Here is a 27,763-nt window from a genome sequence, read left to right as displayed (position 1 = left end):
AGAGTTCTGACTGTTGTGTGCGGCGGAACCCACCTCACCCCAGCAGAGACCTGACTGTTGCGTTCGGCGGATCCCACCTCACCCCAGCAGAGTTCTGACTGTTGTGTGCGGCGGATCCCACCTCACCCCAGCAGAGGCCTGACTGTTGTGTTCGGCGGAACCCACCTCACCCCAGCAGAGACCTGACTGTTGTGTTCGGCGGAACCCACCTCACCACAGCAGAGACCTGACTGTTGTGTGCAGCGAATTCCACCTCACCCCAGCATAGACCTGACTGTTGTGTGCGGCGGAACTCACCTTACTCCAGCAGAGACCTGACTGTTGTGTTCAGCGGATCCCACCTCACCCCAGCAGAGACCTGACTGTTGTGTGCGGCGGAACTCACCTTACTCCAGCAGAGTTCTGACTGTTGTGTTCAGCAGATCCCACCTCACCCCAGCAGAGACCTGACGGTTGTGTTCGGCGGATCCCACCTCACCCCAGCAGAGACCTGATTGTTGTGATCGGCGGAACCCACCTCACCCCAGCAGAGACCTGACTGTTGTGTGGGGCGAATCCCACCTCACCCCAGCAGAGACCTGACTGTTGTGTGCGGCGGAACTCACCTTACTCCAGCAGAGTTCTGACTGTTGTGTTCAGCGGATCCCACCTCACCCCAGCAGAGACCTGACGGTTGTGTTCGGCGGATTCCACCTCACCCCAGCAGAGACCTGACTGTTGTGTGGGGCGAATCCCACCTCACCCCAGCAGAGACCTGACTGTTGTGTTCGGCGAATTCCACCTCACCACAGCAGAGACCTGACTGTTGTGTTCGGCGGATCCCACCTCACCCCAGCAGAGACCTGACTGTTGTGTTCGGCGGAACCCACCTCACCCCAGCAGAGACCTGATTGTTGCGTTCGGCGGATCCCACCTCACCCCAGCAGAGTTCTGACTGTTGTGTGCGGCGGATCCCACCTCACCCCAGCAGAGGCCTGACTGTTGTGTTCGGCGAATCCCACCTCACCCCAGCAGAGACCTGACTGTTGTGTTCGGCGGAACCCACCTCACCCCAGCAGAGACCTGACTGTTGTGTTCGGCGGAACCCACCTCACCACAGCAGAGACCTGACTGTTGTGTGCAGCGAATTCCACCTCACCCCAGCATAGACCTGACTGTTGTGTTAGGCGGAACTAACCTTACCCCAGCAGAGACCTGACTGTTGTGTTCGACGGATCCCACCTCACCCCAGCAGAGTTCTGACTGTTGTGTGCGGCAAATCCCACCTCACCACAGCAGAGACCTGACTGTTGTGTGCGGTGAATCCCACCTCACCACAGCAGAGACCTGACTGTTGTGTGCGGCGAATCCCACCTCACCACAGCAGAGACCTGACTGTTGTGTGCGGCGAATCCCACCTCACCACAGCAGAGACCTGACTGTTGTGCTCGGCGAATCCCGGCTCACCACAGCAGAGACCTGACTGTTGTGTGCGGCGAATCCCACCTCACCACAGCAGAGACCTGACAGTTGTGTGCGGCGAATCCCACCTCACCACAGCAGAGACCTGACTGTTGTGTGCGGCGAATCCCACCTCACCACAGCAGAGACCTGACTGTTGTGTTCGGCGGATCCCACCTCACCCCAGCAGAGACCTGACTGTTGTGTGCGGCGAATCCCACCTCACCACAGCAGAGACCTGACTGTTGTGTGCAGCGAATTCCACCTCACCTCAGCATAGACCTGACTGTTGTGTGCGGCGGAACTCACCTTACCCCAGCAGAGACCTGACTGTTGTGTGCGGCGGAACTCACCTTACCCCAGCAGAGACCTGACTGTTGTGTGCGGCGGAACTCACCTTACTCCAGCAGAGACCTGACTGTTGTGTACGGCGGATCCCACCTTACCCCAGCAGAGACCTGACTGTTGTGTTCGGCGGATCCCACCTCACCCCAGCAGAGTTCTGACTGTTGTGTGCGGTGAATCCCACCTCACCCCAGCAGAGACCTGACTGTTGAGTGCGGCGGAACTCACCTTACTCCAGCAGAGACCTGACTGTTGTGTTCAGCGGATCCCACCTCACCCCAGCAGAGCCCTGACTGTTGTGTGCGGCGGAACTCACCTTACTCCAGCAGAGTTCTGACTGTTGTGTTCAGCGGATCCCACCTCACCCCAGCAGAGACCTGACGGTTGTGTTCGGCGGATCCCACCTCACCCCAGCAGAGACCTGATTGTTGTGATCGGCGGAACCCACCTCACCCCAGCAGAGACCTGACTGTTGTGTGGGGCGAATCCCACCTCACCCCAGCAGAGACCTGACTGTTGTGTTCGGCGAATTCCACCTCACCACAGCAGAGACCTGACTGTTGTGTTCGGCGGATCCCACCTCACCCCAGCAGAGGCCTGACTGTTGTGTTCGGCGAATCCCACCTCACCCCAGCAGAGACCTGACTGTTGTGTTCGGCGGAACCCACCTCACCCCAGCAGAGACCTGACTGTTGTGTTCGGCGGAACCCACCTCACCACAGCAGAGACCTGACTGTTGTGTGCGGCGGAACTCATCTTACCCCAGCAGAGACCTGACTGTTGTGTTTGGCGAATCCCACTTCATCCCAGCAGAGACCTGACTGTTGTGATCGGCGGATCCCACCTCACCCTAGCAGAGACCTGACTGTTGTGTTCGGCGGATCCCATCTCACCCCAGCATAGACCTGACTGTTGTGTTCGGCGGAACCCACCTCACCCCAGCAGAGACCTGACTGTTGTGTTCGGTGGATCCCACCTCACCCCAGCAGAGATCTGACTGTTGTGTGCGGCGGATCCCACCTCACCCCAGTGGAGACCTGACTGTTGTGTTCGGCGGAACCCACCTCACCTCAGCAGAGACCTGACTGTTGTGTTCGGTGTATCCCACCTCACCCCAGCAGAGACCTGACTGTTGTGTTTGGCGAATCCCATCTCACCCCAGCAGAGACCTGACTGTTGTGTTCGGCGGAACCCACCTCACCCCAGCAGAGACCTGACTGTTGTGTACGGCGGATCCCACCTCACCCCAGCAGAGACCTGACTGTTATGTGCGGCGGATCCCACCTCACCCCAGCAGAGACCGGACTGTTGTGTGTGGCGAATCCCACCTCACCCCAGCAGAGACCTGACTGTTGTGTACGGCGGATCCCACCTCACCCCAGCAGAGACCTGACTGTTGTGTTCGGCGGAACCTACCTCACCCCAGCAGAGACCTGACTGTTGTGTTCGGCGGATCCCACCTCACCCCAGCAGAGACCTGACTGTTGTGTTCGGCGAATCCCACCTCACCATAGCAGAGACCTGACTGTTGTGTTCGGCGGATCCCACCTCACCCCAGCAGAGACCTGACTGTTGTGTTCGGCGGAACCCACCTCACCCCAGCAGAGACCTGACTGTTGTGTTCGGCGGATCCCATCTCACCCCAGCAGAGACCTGACTGTTGTGTTCGGCGGATCCCACCTCACCCCAGCAGAGACCTAACTGTTGTGTGGGGCGAATCCCACCTCACCCCAGCAGAGACCTGACTGTTGTGTGCGGCGGAACTCACCTTACTCCAGCAGAGTTCTGACTGTTGTGTTCAGCGGATCCCACCTCACCCCAGCAGAGACCTGACGGTTGTGTTCGGCGGATTCCACCTCACCCCAGCAGAGACCTGATTGTTGTGATCGGCGGAACCCACCTCACCCCAGCAGAGACCTGACTGTTGTGTGGGGCGAATCCCACCTCACCCCAGCAGAGACCTGACTGTTGTGTTCGGCGAATTCCACCTCACCACAGCAGAGACCTGACTGTTGTGTTCGGCGGATCCCACCTCACCCCAGCAGAGACCTGACTGTTGTGTTCGGCGGAACCCACCTCACCCCAGCAGAGACCTGATTGTTGCGTTCGGCGGATCCCACCTCACCCCAGCAGAGTTCTGACTGTTGTGTGCGGCGGATCCCACCTCACCCCAGCAGAGGCCTGACTGTTGTGTTCGGCGAATCCCACCTCACCCCAGCAGAGACCTGACTGTTGTGTTCGGCGGAACCCACCTCACCCCAGCAGAGACCTGACTGTTGTGTTCGGCGGAACCCACCTCACCACAGCAGAGACCTGACTGTTGTGTGCAGCGAATTCCACCTCACCCCAGCATAGACCTGACTGTTGTGTTAGGCGGAACTAACCTTACCCCAGCAGAGACCTGACTGTTGTGTTCGACGGATCCCACCTCACCCCAGCAGAGTTCTGACTGTTGTGTGCGGCAAATCCCACCTCACCACAGCAGAGACCTGACTGTTGTGTGCGGCGAATCCCACCTCACCACAGCAGAGACCTGACTGTTGTTTGCGGCGAATCCCACCTCACCCCAGCAGAGACCTGACTGTTGTGTTCGGCGAATCCCACCTCACCATAGCAGAGACCTGACTGTTGTGTTCGGCGGATCCCACCTCACCCCAGCAGAGACCTGACTGTTGTGTTCGGCGGAACCCACCTCACCCCAGCAGAGACCTGACTGTTGTGTTCGGCGGATCCCATCTCACCCCAGCAGAGACCTGACTGTTGTGTTCGGCGGATCCCACCTCACCCCAGCAGAGACCTAACTGTTGTGTTCGGCGGATCCCACCTTACCCCAGCGGAGATCTGACTGTTGTGTGCGGCGGATCCCACCTCACCCCAGTGGAGACCTGACTGTTGTGTTCGGCGGAACCCACCTCACCCCAGCAGAGACCTGACTGTTGTGTACGGCGGATCCCACCTCACCCCAGCAGAGACCTGACTGTTATGTGCGGCGGATCCCACCTCACCCCAGCAGAGACCTGACTGTTGTGTTCGGCAGATCCCACCTCACCCCAGCAGAGACGAATGTTGCGTTCGGCGGAACCCACCTCACCCCAGCAGAGACCTGACTGTTGCGTTCGGCGGATCCCACCTCACCCCAGCAGAGTTCTGACTGTTGTGTGCGGCGGATCCCACCTCACCCCAGCAGAGGCCTGACTGTTGTGTTAGGCGAATCCCACCTCACCCCAGCAGAGACCTGACTGTTGTGTGCGGCGGATCCCATCTCACCCCAGCAGAGTTCTGACTGTTGTGTGCGGCGGAACCCACCTCACCCCAGCAGAGACCTGACTGTTGCGTTCGGCGGATCCCACCTCACCCCAGCAGAGACCTGACTGTTGTGTTCGGCGGAACCCACCTCACCACAGCAGAGACCTGACTGTTGTGTGCGGCGGAACTCATCTTACCCCAGCAGAGACCTGACTGTTGTGTTCGGCGAATCCCACTTCATCCCAGCAGAGACCTGACTGTTGTGTTCGGCGGATCCCACCTCACCCTAGCAGAGACCTGACTGTTGTGTTCGGCGGATCCCATCTCACCCCAGCATAGACCTGACTGTTGTGTTCGGCGGAACCCACCTCACCCCAGCAGAGACCTGACTGTTGTGTTCGGCGGATCCCACCTCACCCCAGCAGAGATCTGACTGTTGTGTGCGGCGGATCCCACCTCACCCCAGTGGAGACCTGACTGTTGTGTTCGGCGGAACCCACCTCACCCCAGCAGAGACCTGACTGTTGTGTACGGCGGATCCCACCTCACCTCAGCAGAGACCTGACTGTTGTGTTCGGTGGATCCCACCTCACCCCAGCAGAGACCTGACCGTTGTGTTTGGCGAATCCCATCTCACCCCAGCAGAGACCTGACTGTTGTGTTCGGCGGAACCCACCTCACCCCAGCAGAGACCTGACTGTTGTGTACGGCGGATCCCACCTCACCCCAGCAGAGACCGGACTGTTGTGTTTGGCGAATCCCACCTCACCCCAGCAGAGACCTGACTGTTGTGTACGGCGGATCCCACCTCACCCCAGCAGAGACCTGACTGTTGTGTTCGGCGAATCCCACCTCACCCCAGCAGAGACCTGACTGTTGTGTGCGGCGGATCCCACCTCACCCCAGCAGAGTTCTGACTGTTGTGTGCGGCGGAACCCACCTCACCCCAGCAGAGACCTGACTGTTGCGTTCGGCGGATCCCACCTCACCCCAGCAGAGACCTGACTGTTGTGTTCGGCGGAACCCACCTCACCACAGCAGAGACCTGACTGTTGTGTGCGGCGGAACTCATCTTACCCCAGCAGAGACCTGACTGTTGTGTTCGGCGAATCCCACTTCATCCCAGCAGAGACCTGACTGTTGTGTTCGGCGGATCCCACCTCACCCTAGCAGAGACCTGACTGTTGTGTTCGGCGGATCCCATCTCACCCCAGCATAGACCTGACTGTTGTGTTCGGCGGAACCCACCTCACCCCAGCAGAGACCTGACTGTTGTGTTCGGCGGATCCCACCTCACCCCAGCAGAGATCTGACTGTTGTGTGCGGCGGATCCCACCTCACCCCAGTGGAGACCTGACTGTTGTGTTCGGCGGAACCCACCTCACCCCAGCAGAGACCTGACTGTTGTGTACGGCGGAACTCACCTTACTCCAGCAGAGTTCTGACTGTTGTGTTCAGCGGATCCCACCTCACCCCAGCAGAGACCTGACGGTTGTGTTCGGCGGATTCCACCTCACCCCAGCAGAGACCTGATTGTTGTGATCGGCGGAACCCACCTCACCCCAGCAGAGACCTGACTGTTGTGTGGGGCGAATCCCACCTCACCCCAGCAGAGACCTGACTGTTGTGTTCGGCGAATTCCACCTCACCACAGCAGAGACCTGACTGTTGTGTTCGGCGGATCCCACCTCACCCCAGCAGAGACCTGACTGTTGTGTTCGGCGGAACCCACCTCACCCCAGCAGAGACCTGATTGTTGCGTTCGGCGGATCCCACCTCACCCCAGCAGAGTTCTGACTGTTGTGTGCGGCGGATCCCACCTCACCCCAGCAGAGGCCTGACTGTTGTGTTCGGCGAATCCCACCTCACCCCAGCAGAGACCTGACTGTTGTGTTCGGCGGAACCCACCTCACCCCAGCAGAGACCTGACTGTTGTGTTCGGCGGAACCCACCTCACCACAGCAGAGACCTGACTGTTGTGTGCAGCGAATTCCACCTCACCCCAGCATAGACCTGACTGTTGTGTTAGGCGGAACTAACCTTACCCCAGCAGAGACCTGACTGTTGTGTTCGACGGATCCCACCTCACCCCAGCAGAGTTCTGACTGTTGTGTGCGGCAAATCCCACCTCACCACAGCAGAGACCTGACTGTTGTGTGCGGTGAATCCCACCTCACCACAGCAGAGACCTGACTGTTGTGTGCGGCGAATCCCACCTCACCACAGCAGAGACCTGACTGTTGTGTGCGGCGAATCCCACCTCACCACAGCAGAGACCTGACTGTTGTGCTCGGCGAATCCCGGCTCACCACAGCAGAGACCTGACTGTTGTGTGCGGCGAATCCCACCTCACCACAGCAGAGACCTGACAGTTGTGTGCGGCGAATCCCACCTCACCACAGCAGAGACCTGACTGTTGTGTGCGGCGAATCCCACCTCACCACAGCAGAGACCTGACTGTTGTGTTCGGCGGATCCCACCTCACCCCAGCAGAGACCTGACTGTTGTGTGCGGCGAATCCCACCTCACCACAGCAGAGACCTGACTGTTGTGTGCAGCGAATTCCACCTCACCTCAGCATAGACCTGACTGTTGTGTGCGGCGGAACTCACCTTACCCCAGCAGAGACCTGACTGTTGTGTGCGGCGGAACTCACCTTACCCCAGCAGAGACCTGACTGTTGTGTGCGGCGGAACTCACCTTACTCCAGCAGAGACCTGACTGTTGTGTACGGCGGATCCCACCTTACCCCAGCAGAGACCTGACTGTTGTGTTCGGCGGATCCCACCTCACCCCAGCAGAGTTCTGACTGTTGTGTGCGGTGAATCCCACCTCACCCCAGCAGAGACCTGACTGTTGAGTGCGGCGGAACTCACCTTACTCCAGCAGAGACCTGACTGTTGTGTTCAGCGGATCCCACCTCACCCCAGCAGAGCCCTGACTGTTGTGTGCGGCGGAACTCACCTTACTCCAGCAGAGTTCTGACTGTTGTGTTCAGCGGATCCCACCTCACCCCAGCAGAGACCTGACGGTTGTGTTCGGCGGATCCCACCTCACCCCAGCAGAGACCTGATTGTTGTGATCGGCGGAACCCACCTCACCCCAGCAGAGACCTGACTGTTGTGTGGGGCGAATCCCACCTCACCCCAGCAGAGACCTGACTGTTGTGTTCGGCGAATTCCACCTCACCACAGCAGAGACCTGACTGTTGTGTTCGGCGGATCCCACCTCACCCCAGCAGAGGCCTGACTGTTGTGTTCGGCGAATCCCACCTCACCCCAGCAGAGACCTGACTGTTGTGTTCGGCGGAACCCACCTCACCCCAGCAGAGACCTGACTGTTGTGTTCGGCGGAACCCACCTCACCACAGCAGAGACCTGACTGTTGTGTGCGGCGGAACTCATCTTACCCCAGCAGAGACCTGACTGTTGTGTTTGGCGAATCCCACTTCATCCCAGCAGAGACCTGACTGTTGTGATCGGCGGATCCCACCTCACCCTAGCAGAGACCTGACTGTTGTGTTCGGCGGATCCCATCTCACCCCAGCATAGACCTGACTGTTGTGTTCGGCGGAACCCACCTCACCCCAGCAGAGACCTGACTGTTGTGTTCGGTGGATCCCACCTCACCCCAGCAGAGATCTGACTGTTGTGTGCGGCGGATCCCACCTCACCCCAGTGGAGACCTGACTGTTGTGTTCGGCGGAACCCACCTCACCTCAGCAGAGACCTGACTGTTGTGTTCGGTGGATCCCACCTCACCCCAGCAGAGACCTGACTGTTGTGTTTGGCGAATCCCATCTCACCCCAGCAGAGACCTGACTGTTGTGTTCGGCGGAACCCACCTCACCCCAGCAGAGACCTGACTGTTGTGTACGGCGGATCCCACCTCACCCCAGCAGAGACCTGACTGTTATGTGCGGCGGATCCCACCTCACCCCAGCAGAGACCGGACTGTTGTGTGTGGCGAATCCCACCTCACCCCAGCAGAGACCTGACTGTTGTGTACGGCGGATCCCACCTCACCCCAGCAGAGACCTGACTGTTGTGTTCGGCGGAACCTACCTCACCCCAGCAGAGACCTGACTGTTGTGTTCGGCGGATCCCACCTCACCCCAGCAGAGACCTGACTGTTGTGTTCGGCGAATCCCACCTCACCATAGCAGAGACCTGACTGTTGTGTTCGGCGGATCCCACCTCACCCCAGCAGAGACCTGACTGTTGTGTTCGGCGGAACCCACCTCACCCCAGCAGAGACCTGACTGTTGTGTTCGGCGGATCCCATCTCACCCCAGCAGAGACCTGACTGTTGTGTTCGGCGGATCCCACCTCACCCCAGCAGAGACCTGACTGTTGTGTTCGGTGGATCCCACCTCACCCCAGCAGAGATCTGACTGTTGTGTGCGGCGGATCCCACCTCACCCCAGTGGAGACCTGACTGTTGTGTTCGGCAGATCCCACCTCACCCCAGCAGAGACGAATGTTGCGTTCGGCGGAACCCACCTCACCCCAGCAGAGACCTGACTGTTGCGTTCGGCGGATCCCACCTCACCCCAGCAGAGTTCTGACTGTTGTGTGCGGCGGATCCCACCTCACCCCAGCAGAGGCCTGACTGTTGTGTTAGGCGAATCCCACCTCACCCCAGCAGAGACCTGACTGTTGTGTGCGGCGGATCCCATCTCACCCCAGCAGAGTTCTGACTGTTGTGTGCGGCGGAACCCACCTCACCCCAGCAGAGACCTGACTGTTGCGTTCGGCGGATCCCACCTCACCCCAGCAGAGACCTGACTGTTGTGTTCGGCGGAACCCACCTCACCACAGCAGAGACCTGACTGTTGTGTGCGGCGGAACTCATCTTACCCCAGCAGAGACCTGACTGTTGTGTTCGGCGAATCCCACTTCATCCCAGCAGAGACCTGACTGTTGTGTTCGGCGGATCCCACCTCACCCTAGCAGAGACCTGACTGTTGTGTTCGGCGGATCCCATCTCACCCCAGCATAGACCTGACTGTTGTGTTCGGCGGAACCCACCTCACCCCAGCAGAGACCTGACTGTTGTGTTCGGCGGATCCCACCTCACCCCAGCAGAGATCTGACTGTTGTGTGCGGCGGATCCCACCTCACCCCAGTGGAGACCTGACTGTTGTGTTCGGCGGAACCCACCTCACCCCAGCAGAGACCTGACTGTTGTGTACGGCGGATCCCACCTCACCTCAGCAGAGACCTGACTGTTGTGTTCGGTGGATCCCACCTCACCCCAGCAGAGACCTGACCGTTGTGTTTGGCGAATCCCATCTCACCCCAGCAGAGACCTGACTGTTGTGTTCGGCGGAACCCACCTCACCCCAGCAGAGACCTGACTGTTGTGTACGGCGGATCCCACCTCACCCCAGCAGAGACCGGACTGTTGTGTTTGGCGAATCCCACCTCACCCCAGCAGAGACCTGACTGTTGTGTACGGCGGATCCCACCTCACCCCAGCAGAGACCTGACTGTTGTGTTCGGCGAATCCCACCTCACCCCAGCAGAGACCTGACTGTTGTGTGCGGCGGATCCCACCTCACCCCAGCAGAGTTCTGACTGTTGTGTGCGGCGGAACCCACCTCACCCCAGCAGAGACCTGACTGTTGCGTTCGGCGGATCCCACCTCACCCCAGCAGAGACCTGACTGTTGTGTTCGGCGGAACCCACCTCACCACAGCAGAGACCTGACTGTTGTGTGCGGCGGAACTCATCTTACCCCAGCAGAGACCTGACTGTTGTGTTCGGCGAATCCCACTTCATCCCAGCAGAGACCTGACTGTTGTGTTCGGCGGATCCCACCTCACCCTAGCAGAGACCTGACTGTTGTGTTCGGCGGATCCCATCTCACCCCAGCATAGACCTGACTGTTGTGTTCGGCGGAACCCACCTCACCCCAGCAGAGACCTGACTGTTGTGTTCGGCGGATCCCACCTCACCCCAGCAGAGATCTGACTGTTGTGTGCGGCGGATCCCACCTCACCCCAGTGGAGACCTGACTGTTGTGTTCGGCGGAACCCACCTCACCCCAGCAGAGACCTGACTGTTGTGTACGGCGGATCCCACCTCACCTCAGCAGAGACCTGACTGTTGTGTTCGGTGGATCCCACCTCACCCCAGCAGAGACCTGACTGTTGTGTTTGGCGAATCCCATCTCACCCCAGCAGAGACCTGACTGTTGTGTTCGGCGGAACCCACCTCACCCCAGCAGAGACCTGACTGTTGTGTACGGCGGATCCTACCTCACCCCAGCAGAGACCGGACTGTTGTGTTTGGCGAATCCCACCTCACCCCAGCAGAGACCTGACTGTTGTGTACGGCGGATCCCACCTCACCCCAGCAGAGACCTGACTGTTGTGTTCGGAGAATCCCACCTCACCCCAGCAGAGACCTGACTGTTGTGTTCGGCGGAACCCACCTCACCCCAGCAGAGACCTGACTGTTGTGTTCGGCGGAACCCACCTCACCACAGCAGAGACCTGACTGTTGTGTGCAGCGAATTCCACCTCACCCCAGCATAGACCTGACTGTTGTGTTCGGCGGAACTCACCTTACCCCAGCAGAGACCTGACTGTTGTGTTCGACGGATCCCACCTCACCCCAGCAGAGTTCTGACTGTTGTGTGCGGCGAATCCCACCTCACCACAGCAGAGACCTGACAGTTGTGTGCGGTGAATCCCACCTCACCACAGCAGAGACCTGACTGTTGTGTGCGGCGAATCCCACCTCACCACAGCAGAGACCTGACTGTTGTGTGCGGCGAATCCCACCTCACCACAGCAGAGACCTGACTGTTGTGCTCGGCGAATCCCGGCTCACCACAGCAGAGACCTGACTGTTGTGTGCGGCGAATCCCACCTCACCACAGCAGAGACCTGACAGTTGTGTGCGGCGAATCCCACCTCACCACAGCAGAGACCTGACTGTTGTGTGCGGCGAATCCCACCTCACCACAGCAGAGACCTGACTGTTGTGTGCAGCGAATTCCACCTCACCTCAGCATAGACCTGACTGTTGTGTGCGGCGGAACTCACCTTACCCCAGCAGAGACCTGACTGTTGTGTGCGGCGGAACTCACCTTACCCCAGCAGAGACCTGACTGTTGTGTGCGGCGGAACTCACCTTACTCCAGCAGAGACCTGACTGTTGTGTACGGCGGATCCCACCTTACCCCAGCAGAGACCTGACTGTTGTGTTCGGCGGATCCCACCTCACCCCAGCAGAGTTCTGACTGTTGTGTGCGGTGAATCCCACCTCACCCCAGCAGAGACCTGACTGTTGTGTGCGGCGGAACTCACCTTACTCCAGCAGAGACCTGACTGTTGTGTTCAGCGGATCCCACCTCACCCCAGCAGAGCCCTGACTGTTGTGTGCGGCGGAACTCACCTTACTCCAGCAGAGTTCTGACTGTTGTGTTCAGCGGATCCCACCTCACCCCAGCAGAGACCTGACGGTTGTGTTCGGCGGATCCCACCTCACCCCAGCAGAGACCTGATTGTTGTGATCGGCGGAACCCACCTCACCCCAGCAGAGACCTGACTGTTGTGTGGGGCGAATCCCACCTCACCCCAGCAGAGACCTGACTGTTGTGTTCGGCGAATTCCACCTCACCACAGCAGAGACCTGACTGTTGTGTTCGGCGGATCCCACCTCACCCCAGCAGAGGCCTGACTGTTGTGTTCAGCGAATCCCACCTCACCCCAGCAGAGACCTGACTGTTGTGTTCGGCGGAACCCACCTCACCCCAGCAGAGACCTGACTGTTGTGTTCGGCGGAACCCACCTCACCACAGCAGAGACCTGACTGTTGTGTGCGGCGGAACTCATCTTACCCCAGCAGAGACCTGACTGTTGTGTTCGGCGAATCCCACTTCATCCCAGCAGAGACCTGACTGTTGTGTTCGGCGGATCCCACCTCACCCTAGCAGAGACCTGACTGTTGTGTTCGGCGGATCCCATCTCACCCCAGCATAGACCTGACTGTTGTGTTCGGCGGAACCCACCTCACCCCAGCAGAGACCTGACTGTTGTGTTCGGCGGATCCCACCTCACCCCAGCAGAGATCTGACTGTTGTGTGCGGCGGATCCCACCTCACCCCAGTGGAGACCTGACTGTTGTGTTCGGCGGAACCCACCTCACCCCAGCAGAGACCTGACTGTTGTGTACGGCGGATCCCACCTCACCTCAGCAGAGACCTGACTGTTGTGTTCGGTGGATCCCACCTCACCCCAGCAGAGACCTGACTGTTGTGTTTGGCGAATCCCATCTCACCCCAGCAGAGACCTGACTGTTGTGTTCGGCGGAACCCACCTCACCCCAGCAGAGACCTGACTGTTGTGTACGGCGGATCCCACCTCACCCCAGCAGAGACCTGACTGTTATGTGCGGCGGATCCCACCTCACCCCAGCAGAGACCGGACTGTTGTGTGTGGCGAATCCCACCTCACCCCAGCAGAGACCTGACTGTTGTGTACGGCGGATCCCACCTCACCCCAGCAGAGACCTGACTGTTGTGTTCGGCGGAACCCACCTCACCCCAGCAGAGACCTGACTGTTGTGTACGGCGGATCCCACCTCACCCCAGCAGAGACCTGACTGTTATGTGCGGCGGATCCCACCTCACCCCAGCAGAGACCTGACTGTTGTGTTTGGCGAATCCCATCTCACCCCAGCAGAGACCTGACTGTTGTGTTCGGCGGAACCCACCTCACCCCAGCAGAGACCTGACTGTTGTGTACGGCGGATCCCACCTCACCCCAGCAGAGACCTGACTGTTATGTGCGGCGGATCCCACCTCACCCCAGCAGAGACCGGACTGTTGTGTGTGGCGAATCCCACCTCACCCCAGCAGAGACCTGACTGTTGTGTACGGCGGATCCCACCTCACCCCAGCAGAGACCTGACTGTTGTGTTCGGCGGAACCCACCTCACCCCAGCAGAGACCTGACTGTTGTGTACGGCGGATCCCACCTCACCCCAGCAGAGACCTGACTGTTATGTGCGGCGGATCCCACCTCACCCCAGCAGAGACCTGACTGTTGTGTTCGGCAGATCCCACCTCACCCCAGCAGAGACGAATGTTGCGTTCGGCGGAACCCACCTCACCCCAGCAGAGACCTGACTGTTGCGTTCGGCGGATCCCACCTCACCCCAGCAGAGTTCTGACTGTTGTGTGCGGCGGATCCCACCTCACCCCAGCAGAGGCCTGACTGTTGTGTTAGGCGAATCCCACCTCACCCCAGCAGAGACCTGACTGTTGTGTGCGGCGGATCCCACCTCACCCCAGCAGAGTTCTGACTGTTGTGTGCGGCGGAACCCACCTCACCCCAGCAGAGACCTGACTGTTGCGTTCGGCGGATCCCACCTCACCCCAGCAGAGACCTGACTGTTGTGTTCGGCGGAACCCACCTCACCACAGCAGAGACCTGACTGTTGTGTGCGGCGGAACTCATCTTACCCCAGCAGAGACCTGACTGTTGTGTTCGGCGAATCCCACTTCATCCCAGCAGAGACCTGACTGTTGTGTTCGGCGGATCCCACCTCACCCTAGCAGAGACCTGACTGTTGTGTTCGGCGGATCCCATCTCACCCCAGCATAGACCTGACTGTTGTGTTCGGCGGAACCCACCTCACCCCAGCAGAGACCTGACTGTTGTGTTCGGCGGATCCCACCTCACCCCAGCAGAGATCTGACTGTTGTGTGCGGCGGATCCCACCTCACCCCAGTGGAGACCTGACTGTTGTGTTCGGCGGAACCCACCTCACCCCAGCAGAGACCTGACTGTTGTGTACGGCGGATCCCACCTCACCTCAGCAGAGACCTGACTGTTGTGTTCGGTGGATCCCACCTCACCCCAGCAGAGACCTGACTGTTGTGTTTGGCGAATCGCATCTCACCCCAGCAGAGACCTGACTGTTGTGTTCGGCGGAACCCACCTCACCCCAGCAGAGACCTGACTGTTGTGTACGGCGGATCCCACCTCACCCCAGCAGAGATCGGACTGTTGTGTTTGGCGAATCCCACCTCACCCCAGCAGAGACCTGACTGTTGTGTACGGCGGATCCCACCTCACCCCAGCAGAGACCTGACTGTTGTGTTCGGCGGAACCTACCTCACCCCAGCAGAGACCTGACTGTTGTGTTCGGCGGATCCCACCTCACCCCAGCAGAGACCTGACTGTTGTGTTCGGCGAATCCCACCTCACCATAGCAGAGACCTGACTGTTGTGTTCGGCGGATCCCACCTCACCCCAGCAGAGACCTGACTGTTGTGTTCGGCGGAACCCACCTCACCCCAGCAGAGACCTGACTGTTGTGTTCGGCGGATCCCATCTCACCCCAGCAGAGACCTGACTGTTGTGTTCGGCGGATCCCACCTCACCCCAGCAGAGACCTAACTGTTGTGTTCGGCGGATCCCACCTCACCCCAGCGGAGATCTGACTGTTGTGTGCGGCGGATCCCACCTCACCCCAGTGGAGACCTGACTGTTGTGTTCGGCGGAACCCACCTCACCCCAGCAGAGACCTGACTGTTGTGTACGGCGGATCCCACCTCACCCCAGCAGAGACCTGACTGTTATGTGCGGCGGATCCCACCTCACCTCAGCAGAGACCTGACTGTTGTGTTCGGCGGATCCCACCACACCCCAGCAGAGACCTGACTGTTGTGTTTGGCGAATCCCATCTCACCCCAGCAGAGACCTGACTGTTGTGTTCGGCGGATCCCACCTCACCCCAGCAGAGACCTGACTTTTGTGTTCGGCAGATCCCACCTCACCCCAGCAGAGACCTGACTGTTGCGTTCGGCGGATCCCACCTCACCCCAGCAGAGACCTGACTGTTGCGTTCAGCGGATCCCACCTCACCCCAGCAGAGTTCTGACTGTTGTGTGCGGCGGATCCCACCTCACCCCAGCAGAGGCCTGACTGTTGTGTTAGGCGAATCCCACCTCACCCCAGCAGAGACCTGACTGTTGCGTTCGGCGGATCCCACCTCACCCCAGCAGAGTTCTGACTGTTGTGTACGGCGGATCCCACCTCACCCCAGCAGAGGCCTGACTGTTGTGTTCGGCGGAACCCACCTCACCCCAGCAGAGACCTGACTGTTGTGTTCGGCGGAACCCACCTCACCACAGCAGAGACCTGACTGTTGTGTGCAGCGAATTCCACCTCACCCCAGCATAGACCTGACTGTTGTGTGCGGCGGGACTCACCTTACTCCAGCAGAGACCTGACTGTTGTGTTCAGCGGATCCCACCTCACCCCAGCAGAGACCTGACTGTTGTGTGCGGCGGAACTCACCTTACTCCAGCAGAGTTCTGACTGTTGTGTTCAGCGGATCCCACCTCACCCCAGCAGAGACCTGACGGTTGTGTTCGGCGGATCCCACCTCACCCCAGCAGAGACCTGATTGTTGTGATCGGCGGAACCCACCTCACCCCAGCAGAGACCTGACTGTTGTGTGGGGCGAATCCCACCTCACCACAGCAGAGACCTGACTGTTGTGTTCGGCGGAACTCACCTTACCCCAGCAGAGACCTGACTGTTGTGTTCGACGGATCCCACCTCACCCCAGCAGAGTTCTGACTGTTGTGTGCGGCGAATCCCACCTCACCACAGCAGAGACCTGACAGTTGTGTGCGGTGAATCCCACCTCACCACAGCAGAGACCTAACTGTTGTGTGCGGCGAATCCCACCTCACCACAGCAGAGACCTGACTGTTGTGTGCGGCGAATCCCACCTCACCACAGCAGAGACCTGACTGTTGTGCTCGGCGAATCCCGGCTCACCACAGCAGAGACCTGACTGTTGTGTGCGGCGAATCCCACCTCACCACAGCAGAGACCTGACAGTTGTGTGCGGCGAATCCCACCTCACCACAGCAGAGACCTGACTGTTGTGTGCGGCGAATCCCACCTCACCACAGCAGAGACCTGACTGTTGTGTGCAGCGAATTCCACCTCACCTCAGCATAGACCTGACTGTTGTGTGCGGCGGAACTCACCTTACCCCAGCAGAGACCTGACTGTTGTGTGCGGCGGAACTCACCTTACCCCAGCAGAGACCTGACTGTTGTGTGCGGCGGAACTCACCTTACTCCAGCAGAGACCTGACTGTTGTGTACGGCGGATCCCACCTTACCCCAGCAGAGACCTGACTGTTGTGTTCGGCGGATCCCACCTCACCCCAGCAGAGTTCTGACTGTTGTGTGCGGCGAATCCCACCTCACCCCAGCAGAGACCTGACTGTTGTGTGCGACGGAACTCACCTTACTCCAGCAGAGACCTGACTGTTGTGTTCAGCGGATCCCACCTCACCCCAGCAGAGCCCTGACTGTTGTGTGCGGCGGAACTCACCTTACTCCAGCAGAGTTCTGACTGTTGTGTTCAGCGGATCCCACCTCACCCCAGCAGAGACCTGACGGTTGTGTTCGGCGGATCCCACCTCACCCCAGCAGAGACCTGATTGTTGTGATCGGCGGAACCCACCTCACCCCAGCAGAGACCTGACTGTTGTGTGGGGCGAATCCCACCTCACCCCAGCAGAGACCTGACTGTTGTGTTCGGCGAATTCCACCTCACCACAGCAGAGACCTGACTGTTGTGTTCGGCGGATCCCACCTCACCCCAGCAGAGACCTGACTGTTGTGTTCGGCGGATCCCACCTCACCCCAGCAGAGACCTGACTGTTGTGTTCGGCGGAACCCACCTCACCCCAGCAGAGACCTGACTGTTGTGTTCGACGGATCCCACCTCACCCCAGCAGAGTTCTGACTGTTGTGTGCGGCGAATCCCACCTCACCACAGCAGAGACCTGACAGTTGTGTGCGGTGAATCCCACCTCACCACAGCAGAGACCTGACTGTTGTGTGCGGCGAATCCCACCTCACCACAGCAGAGACCTGACTGTTGTGTGCGGCGAATCCCACCTCACCACAGCAGAGACCTGACTGTTGTGCTCGGCGAATCCCGGCTCACCACAGCAGAGACCTGACTGTTGTGTTCGGCGAATCCCGCCTCACCACAGCAGAGACCTGACTGTTGTGCTCGGCGAATCCCACCTCACCCCAGCAGAGACCTGACTGTTGTGTGCGGCGAATCCCACCTCACCACAGCAGAGACCTGACAGTTGTGTGCGGCGAATCCCACCTCACCACAGCAGAGACCTGACTGTTGTGTGCGGCGAATCCCACCTCACCACAGCAGAGACCTGACTGTTGTGTGCAGCGAATTCCACCTCACCTCAGCATAGACCTGACTGTTGTGTGCGGCGGAACTCACCTTACGCCAGCAGAGACCTGACTGTTGTGTGCGGCGGAACTCACCTTACCCCAGCAGAGACCTGACTGTTGTGTTCGGCGGATCCCACCTCACCCCAGCAGAGACCTGACTGTTGTGTGCGGCGGAACTCACCTTACTCCAGCAGAGACCTGACTGTTGTGTACGGCGGATCCCACCTCACCCCAGCAGAGACCTGACGGTTGTGTTTGGCGGATCCCACCTCACCCCAGCAGAGACCTGATTGTTGTGATCGGCGGAACCCACCTCACCCCAGCAGAGACCTGACTGTTGTGTGGGGCGAATCCCACCTCACCCCAGCAGAGACCTGACTGTTGTGTTCGGCGAATTCCACCTCACCACAGCAGAGACCTGACAGTTGTGTGCGGTGAATCCCACCTCACCACAGCAGAGACCTGACTGTTGTGTGCGGCGAATCCCACCTCACCACAGCAGAGACCTGACTGTTGTGTGCGGCGAATCCCACCTTACCCCAGCAGAGACCTGACTGTTGTGTTCAGCGGATCCCACCTCACCCCAGCAGAGACCTGACTGTTGTGTGCGGCGGATCCCACCTCACCCCAGCAGAGACCTGACTGTTGTGTTCGGCGGAACCCACCTTACCCCAGCAGAGTTCTGACTGTTGTGTTCGGCGAATCCCACCTCACCCCAGCAGAGACCTGACTGTTGTGTTCGGCGGGACCCACCTCACCCCAGCAGAGACCTGACTGTTGTGTTCGGCGGATCCCACCTCACCCCAGCAGAGTTCTGACTGTTGTGTGCGGCGGATCCCACCTCACCCCAGCAGAGACCTGATTGTTGTGTTCGGCGGAACCCACCTCTTCCCAGCAGAGATCTGACTGTTGTGTGCGGCGAATCCCACCTCACCACAGCAGAGACCTGACTGTTGTGTGGGGTGAATCCCATCTCACCCCAGCAGAGACCTGACTGTTGTGTGCGGCGAATCCCACTTCACCACAGCAGAGACCTGACTGTTGTGTGCGGCGAATCCCACCTCACCACAGCAGAGACCTGACTGTTGTGTGGGGCGAATCCCACCTCACCCCAGCAGAGACCTGACTGTTGTGTTCGGCGGATCCCACCTCACCCCAGCAGAGACCTGACTGTTGTGTTCGACGGAACCCCCCTTACCCCAGCAGAGACCTGACTGTTGTGTTTGGCGGATCCCACCTCACCACAGCAGAGACCTGACTGTTGTGTGCGGCGAATCCCACCTCACCACAGCAGAGACCTGACTGTTGTGTTCGGCGAATCCCACCTCACCACAGCAGAGACCTGACTGTTGTGTGCGGCGAATCCCACCTGACAACAGCAGAGATCTTACTGTTGTGTGGGGCGAATACCACCTCACCCCAGCAGAGACCTGACTGTTGTGTTCGGCGAATCCCACCTCACCCCAGCAGAGACCTGACTGTTGTGTTCGGCGGATCCCACCTCACCCCAGCAGAGACCTGACTGTTGTGTTCGGCGGATCCCACCTCACCCCAGCAGAGACCTGACTGTTGTGTTCGGCGGAACCCACCTCACACCAGCAGAGTTCTGACTGTTGTGTGCGGCGGATCCCACCTCACCCCAGCAGAGACCTGACTGTTGTGTGCGGCGAATCCCACCTCACCACAGCAGAGACCTGACTGTTGTGTGCGGCGAATCCCACCTCACCACAGCAGAGACCTGACTGTTGTGTGGGGCGAATTCCACCTCACCCCAGCATAGACCTGACTGTTGTGTTCGCCGAATCCCACCTCACCCCAGCAGAGAACTGACTGTTGTGTTCAGCGGATCCCACCTCACCCCAGCAGAGACCTGACTGTTGTGTGCGGCGGAACTCACCTTACCCCAGCAGAGACCTGACTGTTGTGTTCGGCGGATCCCACCTCACCCCAGCAGAGTTCTGACTGTTGTGTGCGGCGAATCCCACCTCACCCCAGCAGCGACCTGACTGTTGTGTGCGGCGGAACTCACCTTACTCCAGCAGAGTTCTGACTGTTGTGTTCAGCGGATCCCACCTCACCCCAGCAGAGACCTGACGGTTGTGTTCGGCGGATCCCACCTCACCCCAGCAGAGACCTGATAGTTGTGATCGGCGGAACCCACCTCACCCCAGCAGAGACCTGACTGTTGTGTGGGGCGAATCCCACCTCACCCCAGCAGAGACCTGACTGTTGTGTTCGGCGAATTCCACCTCACCACAGCAGAGACCTGACTGTTGTGTTCGGCGGAACCCACCTCACCCCAGCAGAGACCTGACTGTTGTGTTCGGCGGAACCCACCTCACCACAGCAGAGACCTGACTGTTGTGTGCAGCGAATTCCACCTCACCCCAGCAGAGACCTGACTGTTGTGTTCGGCGGATGCCACCTCACCCCAGCAGAGTTCTGACTGTTGTGTGCGGCGAATCCCACCTCACCCCAGCAGAGACCTGACTGTTGTGTGCGGCGGAACTCACCTTACTCCAGCAGAGTTCTGACTGTTGTGTTCAGCGGATCCCACCTCACCCCAGCAGAGACCTGACGGTGGTGTTCGGCGGATCCCACCTCACCCCAGCAGAGACCTGATTGTTGTGATCGGCGGAACCCACCTCACCCCAGCAGAGACCTGACTGTTGTGTGGGGCGAATCCCACCTCACCCCAGCAGAGACCTGACTGTTGTGTTCGGCGGATCCTACCTCACCACAGCAGAGACCTGACAGTTGTGTTCGGCGGATCCCACCTCACCCCAGCAGAGACTTGACTGTTGTGTTCGGCGGAACCCACCTCACCCCAGCAGAGACCTGACTGTTGTGTTCGACGGATCCCACCTCACCCCAGCAGAGTTCTGACTGTTGTGTGCGGCGAATCCCACCTCACCACAGCAGAGACCTGACAGTTGTGTGCGGTGAATCCCACCTCACCACAGCAGAGACCTGACTGTTGTGTGCGGCGAATCCCACCTCACCACAGCAGAGACCTGACTGTTGTGCTCGGCGAATCCCACCTCACCCCAGCAAAGACCTGACTGTTGTGTGCGGCGAATCCCACCTCACCACAGCAGAGACCTGACAGTTGTGTGCGCGAATCCCACCTCACCACAGCAGAGACCTGACAGTTGTGTGCGGCGAATCCCACCTCACCACAGCAGAGACCTGACTGTTGTGTGCGGCGGATCCCACCTCACCCCAGCAGAGACCTGACTGTTGTGTTCGGCGGATCCCACCTCACCCCAGCAGAGACCTGACTGTTGTGTGCGGCGAATCCCACCTCACCACAGCAGAGACCTGACTGTTGTGTGCGGCGAATACCACCTCACCACAGCAGAGACCTGACTGTTGTGTGGGGCGAATTCCACCTCACCCCAGCATAGACCTGACTGTTGTGTTCGCCGAATCCCACCTCACCCCAGCAGAGAACTGACTGTTGTGTTCAGCGGATCCCACCTCACCCCAGCAGAGACCTGACTGTTGTGTGCGGCGGAACTCACCTTACCCCAGCAGAGACCTGACTGTTGTGTTCGGCGGATCCCACCTCACCCCAGCAGAGTTCTGACTGTTGTGTGCGGCGAATCCCACCTCACCCCAGCAGAGACCTGACTGTTGTGTGCGGCGGAACTCACCTTACTCCAGCAGAGTTCTGACTGTTGTGTTCAGCGGATCCCACCTCACCCCAGCAGAGACCTGACGGTTGTGTGGGGCGAATCCCACCTCACCCCAGCAGAGACCTGACTGTTGTGTTCGGCGAATTCCACCTCACCACAGCAGAGACCTGACTGTTGTGTTCGGCGGAACCCACCTCACCCCAGCAGAGACCTGACTGTTGTGTTCGGCGGAACCCACCTCACCACAGCAGAGACCTGACTGTTGTGTGCAGCGAATTCCACCTCACCCCAGCATAGACCTGACTGTTGTGTGCGGCGGAACTCACCTTACTCCAGCAGAGTTCTGACTGTTGTGTTCAGCGGATCCCACCTCACCCCAGCAGAGACCTGACGGTTGTGTTCGGCGGATCCCACCTCACCCCAGCAGAGACCTGATTGTTGTGATCGGCGGAACCCACCTCACCCCAGCAGAGACCTGACTGTTGTGTGGGGCGAATCCCACCTCACCCCAGCAGAGACCTGACAGTTGTGTTCGGCGGATCCTACCTCACCACAGCAGAGACCTGACAGTTGTGTTCGGCGGATCCCACCTCACCCCAGCAGAGACCTGACTGTTGTGTTCGGCGGAACCAACCTCACCCCAGCAGAGACCTGACTGTTGTGTTCGACGGATCCCACCTCACCCCAGCAGAGTTCTGACTGTTGTGTGCGGCGAATCCCACCTCACCACAGCAGAGACCTGACAGTTGTGTGCGGTGAATCCCACCTCACCACAGCAGAGACCTGACTGTTGTGTGCGGCGAATCCCACCTCACCACAGCAGAGACCTGACTGTTGTGTGCGGCGAATCCCACCTCACCACAGCAGAGACCTGACTGTTGTGCTCGGCGAATCCCGGCTCACCACAGCAGAGACCTGACTGTTGTGTTCGGCGAATCCCGCCTCACCACAGCAGAGACCTGACTGTTGTGCTCGGCGAATCCCACCTCACCCCAGCAGAGACCTGACTGTTGTGTGCGGCGAATCCCACCTCACCACAGCAGAGACCTGACGGTTGTGTTTGGCGGATCCCACCTCACCCCAGCAGAGACCTGATTGTTGTGATCGGCGGAACCCACCTCACCCCAGCAGAGACCTGACTGTTGTGTGGGGCGAATCCCACCTCACCCCAGCAGAGACCTGACTGTTGTGTTCGGCGAATTCCACCTCACCACAGCAGAGACCTGACTGTTGTGTTCGGCGGAACCCACCTCACCACAGCAGAGACCTGACAGTTGTGTGCGGTGAATCCCACCTCACCACAGCAGAGACCTGACTGTTGTGTGCGGCGAATCCCACCTCACCACAGCAGAGACCTGACTGTTGTGTGCGACGAATCCCACCTCACCACAGCAGAGACCTGACTGTTGTGTGCGGCGGATCCCACCTCACCCCAGCAGAGACCTGACTGTTGTGTTCGGCGGAACCCACCTTACCCCAGCAGAGTTCTGACTGTTGTGTTCGGCGAATCCCACCTCACCCCAGCAGAGACCTGACTGTTGTGTTCGGCGGAACCCACCTCACCCCAGCAGAGACCTGACTGTTGTGTTCGGCGGATCCCACCTCACCCCAGCAGAGTTCTGACTGTTGTGTGCGGCGGATCCCACCTCACCCCAGCAGAGACCTGATTGTTGTGTTCGGCGGAACCCACCTCTTCCCAGCAGAGACCTGACTGTTGTGTGCGGCGAATCCCACCTCACCACAGCAGAGACCTGACTGTTGTGTGGGGTGAATCCCACCTCACCCCAGCAGAGACCTGACTGTTGTGTGCGGCGAATCCCACCTCACCACAGCAGAGACCTGACTGTTGTGTTTGGCGGATCCCACCTCACCACAGCAGAGACCTGACTGTTGTGTGCGGCGAATCCCACCTCACCACAGCAGAGACCTGACTGTTGTGTTCGGCGAATCCCACCTCACCACAGCAGAGACCTGACTGTTGTGTTCAGCGAATCCCACCTCACCACAGCAGAGACCTGACTGTTGTGTGCGGCGAATCCCACCTGACAACAGCAGAGATCTTACTGTTGTGTGGGGCGAATACCACCTCACCCCAGCAGAGACCTGACTGTTGTGCTCGGCGAATCCCACCTCACACCAGCAGAGACCTGACTGTTGTGTTCGGCGGATCCCACCTCACCCCAGCAGAGTTCTGACTGTTGTGTGCGGCGGATCCCACCTCACCCCAGCAGAGACCTGACTGTTGTGTGCGGCGAATCCCACCTCACCACAGCAGAGACCTGACTGTTGTGTGCGGCGAATCCCACATCACCACAGCAGATACCTGACTGTTGTGTGCGGCGGAACTCACCTTACTCCAGCAGAGACCTGACTGTTGTGTACGGCGGATCCCACCTCACCCCAGCAGAGACCTGACGGTTGTGTTTGGCGGATCCCACCTCACCCCAGCAGAGACCTGATTGTTGTGATCGGCGGAACCCACCTCACCCCAGCAGAGACCTGACTGTTGTGTGGGGCGAATCCCACCTCACCCCAGCAGAGACCTGACTGTTGTGTTCGGCGAATCCCACCTCACCCCAGCAGAGACCTGACTGTTGTGTTCGGCGGAACCCACCTCACCCCAGCAGAGACCTGACTGTTGTGTTCGGTGGATCCCACCTCACCCCAGCAGAGTTCTGACTGTTGTGTGCGGCGGATCCCACCTCACCCCAGCAGAGACCTGATTGTTGTGTTCGGCGGAACCCACCTCTTCCCAGCAGAGACCTGACTGTTGTGTGCGGCGAATCCCACCTCACCACAGCAGAGACCTGACTGTTGTGTGCGGCGAATCCCACCTCACCACAGCAGAGACCTGACTGTTGTGTGGGGCGAATCCCACCTCACCCCAGCAGAGACCTGACTGTTGTGTTCGGCGGATCCCACCTCACCCCAGCAGAGACCTGACTGTTGTGTTCGGCGGAACCCACCTCACCCCAGCAGAGACCTGACTGTTGTGTTTGGCGGATCCCACCTCACCACAGCAGAGACCTGACTGTTGTGTGCGGCGAATCCCACCTCACCACAGAAGAGACCTGACTGTTGTGTTCGGCGAATCCCACCTCATCACAGCAGAGACCTGACTGTTGTGTTCGGCGAATCCCACCTCACCACAGCAGAGACCTGACTGTTGTGTGCGGCGAATCCCACCTGACAACAGCAGAGATCTTACTGTTGTGTGGGGCGAATACCACCTCACCCCAGCAGAGACCTGACTGTTGTGTGCGGCGAATCCCACATCACCACAGCAGAGACCTGACTGTTGTGCTCGGCGAATCCCACCTCACCCCAGCAGAGACCTGACTGTTGTGTGCGGCGAATCCCACCTCACCACAGCAGAGACCTGACAGTTGTGTGCGGCGAATCCCACCTCACCACAGCAGAGACCTGACAGTTGTGTGCGGCGAATCCCACCTCACCACAGCAGAGACCTGACAGTTGTGTGCGGCGGATCCCACCTCACCCCAGCAGAGACCTGACTGTTGTGTTCGGCGGATCCCACCTCACCCCAGCAGAGACCTGATAGTTGTGATCGGCGGAACCCACCTCACCCCAGCAGAGACCTGACTGTTGTGTGGGGCGAATCCCACCTCACCCCAGCAGAGACCTGACTGTTGTGTTCGGCGAATTCCACCTCACCACAGCAGAGACCTGACTGTTGTGTTCGGCGGAACCCACCTCACCCCAGCAGAGACCTGACTGTTGTGTTCGGCGGAACCCACCTCACCACAGCAGAGACCTGACTGTTGTGTGCAGCGAATTCCACCTCACCCCAGCAGAGACCTGACTGTTGTGTTCGGCGGATGCCACCTCACCCCAGCAGAGTTCTGACTGTTGTGTGCGGCGAATCCCACCTCACCCCAGCAGAGACCTGACTGTTGTGTGCGGCGGAACTCACCTTACTCCAGCAGAGTTCTGACTGTTGTGTTCAGCGGATCCCACCTCACCCCAGCAGAGACCTGACGGTTGTGTTCGGCGGATCCCACCTCACCCCAGCAGAGACCTGATTGTTGTGATCGGCGGAACCCACCTCACCCCAGCAGAGACCTGACTGTTGTGTGGGGCGAATCCCACCTCACCCCAGCAGAGACCTGACTGTTGTGTTCGGCGGATCCTACCTCACCACAGCAGAGACCTGACAGTTGTGTTCGGCGGATCCCACCTCACCCCAGCAGAGACCTGACTGTTGTGTTCGGCGGAACCCACCTCACCCCAGCAGAGACCTGACTGTTGTGTTCGACGGATCCCACCTCACCCCAGCAGAGTTCTGACTGTTGTGTGCGGCGAATCCCACCTCACCACAGCAGAGACCTGACAGTTGTGTGCGGTGAATCCCACCTCACCACAGCAGAGACCTGACTGTTGTGTGCGGCGAATCCCACCTCACCACAGCAGAGACCTGACTGTTGTGCTCGGCGAATCCCACCTCACCCCAGCAAAGACCTGACTGTTGTGTGCGGCGAATCCCACCTCACCACAGCAGAGACCTGACAGTTGTGTGCGCGAATCCCACCTCACCACAGCAGAGACCTGACAGTTGTGTGCGGCGAATCCCACCTCACCACAGCAGAGACCTGACTGTTGTGTGCGGCGGATCCCACCTCACCCCAGCAGAGACCTGACTGTTGTGTTCGGCGGATCCCACCTCACCCCAGCAGAGACCTGACTGTTGTGTGCGGCGAATCCCACCTCACCACAGCAGAGACCTGACTGTTGTGTGCGGCGAATCCCACCTCACCACAGCAGAGACCTGACTGTTCTGTGGGGCGAATTCCACCTCACCCCAGCATAGACCTGACTGTTGTGTTCGCCGAATCCCACCTCACCCCAGCAGAGAACTGACTGTTGTGTTCAGCGGATCCCACCTCACCCCAGCAGAGACCTGACTGTTGTGTGCGGCGGAACTCACCTTACCCCAGCAGAGACCTGACTGTTGTGTTCGGCGGATCCCACCTCACCCCAGCAGAGTTCTGACTGTTGTGTGCGGCGAATCCCACCTCACCCCAGCAGAGACCTGACTGTTGTGTGCGGCGGAACTCACCTTACTCCAGCAGAGTTCTGACTGTTGTGTTCAGCGGATCCCACCTCACCCCAGCAGAGACCTGACGGTTGTGTTCGGCGGATCCCACCTCACCCCAGCAGAGACCTGATAGTTGTGATCGGCGGAACCCACCTCACCCCAGCAGAGACCTGACTGTTGTGTGGGGCGAATCCCACCTCACCCCAGCAGAGACCTGACTGTTGTGTTCGGCGAATTCCACCTCACCACAGCAGAGACCTGACTGTTGTGTTCGGCGGAACCCACCTCACCCCAGCAGAGACCTGACTGTTGTGTTCGGCGGAACCCACCTCACCACAGCAGAGACCTGACTGTTGTGTGCAGCGAATTCCACCTCACCCCAGCATAGACCTGACTGTTGTGTGCGGCGGAACTCACCTTACCCCAGCAGAGACCTGACTGTTGTGTGCAGCGAATTCCACCTCACCCCAGCATAGACCTGACTGTTGTGTGCGGCGGAACTCACCTTACTCCAGCAGAGTTCTGACTGTTGTGTTCAGCGGATCCCACCTCACCCCAGCAGAGACCTGACGGTTGTGTTCGGCGGATCCCACCTCACCCCAGCAGAGACCTGATTGTTGTGATCGGCGGAACCCACCTCACCCCAGCAGAGACCTGACTGTTGTGTGGGGCGAATCCCACCTCACCCCAGCAGAGACCTGACAGTTGTGTTCGGCGGATCCTACCTCACCACAGCAGAGACCTGACAGTTGTGTTCGGCGGATCCCACCTCACCCCAGCAGAGACC

Source organism: Hyperolius riggenbachi, chromosome 3, assembly GCF_040937935.1.
Source record: "Hyperolius riggenbachi isolate aHypRig1 chromosome 3, aHypRig1.pri, whole genome shotgun sequence".
Classification (NCBI taxonomy): Eukaryota; Metazoa; Chordata; class Amphibia; order Anura; family Hyperoliidae; genus Hyperolius; species Hyperolius riggenbachi.
Note: the sequence above shows the minus strand (reverse complement) of the source record.